The sequence below is a fragment of the Elephantulus edwardii genome, unplaced genomic scaffold, assembly GCF_000299155.1.
Source record: "Elephantulus edwardii isolate Elephantulus edwardi_28Jun2011 unplaced genomic scaffold, EleEdw1.0 scaffold00147, whole genome shotgun sequence".
Taxonomy (NCBI): domain Eukaryota; kingdom Metazoa; phylum Chordata; class Mammalia; order Macroscelidea; family Macroscelididae; genus Elephantulus; species Elephantulus edwardii.
The window spans coordinates 363,076-367,538 of record NW_006399897.1 but is presented as its reverse complement, the minus strand read 5'-3'; positions in this window follow the sequence as shown (position 1 = coordinate 367,538).

The window sequence follows — 4,463 nt, the reverse complement described above, 5'->3', positions numbered from 1 at the left end:
AAGTAAAGGACTATATAGTCTTCAGTATGGATTGAAGTTCAATATCAAGAAAACAAATATTTTCACCACTGGACTAATTAGCAGCACTGTGGTAGTTGGAGAAGGGATCGAAGTTGTTAACAGCTTCAATTTTCTTGACTGCACAATTAACACTTTTGTTACCAGCAGTAAGGAAATTAAAAGATGAATTATACTGGGAGAATCTTCCGTTAGAGTACTGAGAAACAACAATGTCAGTCTGGAGATTAAAGTTGTGCTTGAAATAGGCCATGGCTTTCCCAATTACATGCAATGCATCAGAGAGCTTAATAATGACTAAGGATGATGGAAGAAGAATCTATGTTTTTGAATTGTGGTGCTGGAGAAGAGTCTTGAACATACCATGGACCACCAAGAAAATAGGTCTGCCTTGGAGAGGGTGAAACCAAGTTTCTTCTTGGAGCCTAGGATTTTGAAGCTCTGTCTCACATATTTGGGCATGTGACCAGGAAGAACCAATCCTTGGAGAATAACATCATGCTTGGAAGGGTGAAGGAACAGCACAGGAGAGGGAAACCCCACATGAGATGGATTGATTCAATAACTGGGGTAATGGTGTTAGGTGTGTTGGAATCAGTGAGACTGGCTCAGGTTAGGGCAGGCTTCAGAGCTGTTGTACATAAGGCTGCTATGAGTTGCAGATGACTCGATGGCACATAAGAACAATGACAACACTTTTTAAATGAAAGTTGTCTTTTAAAATAGGAAAATAATACATGGATTTGATAAAATTACTTGTTATTAACAGAGGCATCCATATTACAAAGGAGTTCCATTACTTACTCTGTCTTTAAATAAAATTTCTAAGTAAGTCCTAACAGGTAGTTTCTATCTTACATAAGCTAATCAAATGCTTTACTTAGGATATGGGATATCAAGTATACAACAATACTTGTTCTACACATAAAAATTCAATGGAACCATTTAACAAACATTAAAACACCTTTAATATAATGATAAAATAAGAAGAAATTGTGTCTATGGCACAGCATTATTTAGCGTTTAATTGTGATGTTACCAAGATCATTCTGAATCACACTTGACCAACAACAATAAAAGTATTTTAATACCCATCACAGTATAGTGATAAGCTTTTATATGTAATACATAATTCCTTTCTCCATACCTATTCAATATGTACAAATAAATGTACTGAATATATAGTTATAAAACCTGAACTATATGAAAAATGTGGCAGTAAATTTGAACCAATACTCAATAGCAATCTGATTTATGTACATGACAGAACACTTACTTCCAGAAACTGAAGAAGACTTGGAGTACGTAGGAAGAAGATCACTAACTACAGTCTTCAACATGACTTATATCTCAACATCAAGAAAACAAAATTCTCACCACTGGACCAATAGGCAATAACATGATAGACTGAGGGAAAAAAAAAAAGTATTGTTAGTGATATAATTTTAGTTGGAACCACAGTCAAAAGATACTGCATTGGACAAATTTGCTGTCAGGGATCTCTTTAATGTCAGCTTAAAGGATATCAGTTTCAAATCTAAGGTATATTGTACCCAAACCGTGATATTTCCTGTTGTGATTTACTCTAACGGTCAGCTCTACTAAAACTTAGTAAGCACTAGAGATATTTCCTCCTCATAACATATGTTTTTATTATTCTCAAGTGCTGTAAAGCTGAATATGAATCATATTCAATAGGAATGCTAATAAAAACAGATGTGAACACTGTCCTATCCAGTGCCATCCTCATAATCTTTGGTACACTAAAGCCAATTGCTGCAGTCACCATGTTAAGCCATCCAGTCAAGGGTCATCTTCTCTTTTACTGTCCCTCTGCCTTTCTAAGCATGATGTCCCTCTCCAGGAAAGAACCTCTCCTAGGAACAGGCCCAAAGTATGTGAGATGAAGCTTTATTATATTTGCCTCAAACAAGCACTCTGATCTCACCTCCTTCAACAAATACCTATCTATTTGTCATTTTGGCAGTCTATGGTATCTTCAATAGTCTTATTCAACACCACAATTCAAAGGCATTAATTTTTCTTTTGTCATTCTTAGTTATTTCCTAGCTTTTAGATGTGTTATTGTTGTTATGTGCCTTTGAGTGGACTATGACTTATAGAAATCCTAAGCATAACAGCTCTGAGCCCTGCACTATCCTGAGCCAATCTCACCTGTGGCACACCTACCACCATTACCCCAAGTAGTGTAGCAATCATGGTCTCCCTCTCCTGTGCTGTCCCTCCACCCTTCTAAGAGTGATATCCTTCTTAAAGGACTGTTCTCTCACAGAAGCATGTCCCAAGTATATGAAACAGAGGTTCAAAATCCTTGCCTCCACAAAGCAACTTGGTTTCACCTACTCCAGGACAGACCTGTTCTCTGAGCAGTTCATTATATGTTCAATGCTCTTCTCCAGCACCATAACTCAAAGACATCAATTCTTCTTCTACATGTGACTAAAAAGACCATAGCCTGAATCAGGTATACCTTAGTCTTCAAACTGACATTATTTCTCTTCAGTAATTTAGAGAGGCCTCTGACTACACACATTCCCCTTTCAATGTTTTTGTTGTTGTTTTTAGGTGCTGTCAAGTTGAATACTACTCATAGCAACCCTGTGAAACAAAGATCTAAACCTAGTCCTGTCCTGCACCATCCTTACTCTTCCTGACACACAGGAGCCCATTGCAGCAGTCACCATATCAATTCACCTGGTTGAAGGTCTTCCTCTTCTTTGTTGACCCTCCAATCTTAGCAACATCATGTTTCTCTCCAAGGAATAGCACCTTCTAGCAATATGTACAAAGTATGTGAGGCAAAGCCTCATCATTCTTGCCTCCAAAGAGCACTCCAGCTGCATCCTCACCAAGACATATCTGTCTGTTCTTTTGACCATCCATGGGCTGTTCAGTGCTCTTCTCCAACACCACAGCTCAAAGGTGTCAATTCTTTTTTGTCTCATCCTTATTCATTTTCCAAGTGGCTGGAATGTAAATGAAGGAAACAGTGAAAAAGGAACAGTAGTTGGAAAATATGGTCTTGTTGATAGAAATGAAGTTGGAAATAGAAAGATTGAATTTTGTATTTACAATGACTTATTCATTGCAAATACTTTTTCTAAAAGACACAAAAGATGACTTTACATGTGGATTTCACCTGCTGGGATGCTTAGGAATTAGATTGACTACATTTTTTGAAAAATTGTTGGAGAAGCTCATTATCAGCAGTCAAAACTAGGCCAAGGGAAGACTGGGTCAGACCATAAATGACTTATATGCAATTTGAAATTGAGGCTGAAGGAAATGAAAATAAGTCCACAGGACCAATATATGATCTTGAATCAATTTTGTCTGAATTTCATGGTCATCTTAAGAATAGGCTTGAGGCATTAATATTAAGGATATCATCAGTGAAGAAAGCAAAAGGTTATTACAAAAACAGAGGGGAAAGAAAAAGTCAAAATGGATATCAGAAGATACTGTAAAGTTTGCACTGGGACATTGAGAAGGCAAATCTAAAGGAAAACATGTCAAAATTCAAAAGCTAAACAGGCGGTTTCAAAGAGCAGCTTGGGAGGACAAAACAAAGTATTATAATGGAATGTGCAGAGAGCTGGAATTGCAGAAATAAAAGGGAAGGACTAGCTCTGCATTTCTCATGCTGAAAGAACTGAAAAATAAATTTAAGCCTCTTGTTGCAATGTTGAGAGACGCTATGAGCAATATATTGAACGACCCAGAAAACATCAAAAGAAGATAAAGGGAATAAACGGAGTCATGCACTGTACTAGATAATGATTGACACTGAAAAATTTCAGGAAGTATTATATGAACAGGAGCCAATGATAATGAAAGAGGACATGGAAGCTACATTGAAAGCATTGGCAAAGTGTAAGGCCCCAGGAATCAATGGAATACTGATTGACTTGTTTCGATTAACATATGCAGTGTTGGATGCGCTTACCAGTCTATGCCAGGAAATTTGGAGGATGGTGGTCTGGGCAATGGATTGGAAGAGGTCCACATTTTTTTTCCTATTCCCAAGAAGGGTGATCCAACTGAATGTGTAAATTATCAAACAGTATAATTGACATCACATGCAAGCAAAATCTTTCAAAATCAGCTAGAACAGTATATAGATAGGGAATTGCCAGAAGTTCCCCTTCTAATCTGTTTCCTGAGTTCTTGACTGCTGACACCAAGCTCTTTGATTGTGGATCGAAGTAAGATGAAGATATCGACAGTCTCAATCCTTTTTCCATCCAGCATGATGTTGTCTATCAGTCTAATGGTGAAGATTTTGTTTTCTTAATGTAGAGATGCAGTTAATAATGAAATCTGCAGTCTTTGATCTTCTGCAGCAACTGCTTCAAGTCTTTCTCAATCACAGAAAACTACCTAAAGGCTAGGCTAGAACTATACTAAAGGCTTGTATAGTTTTA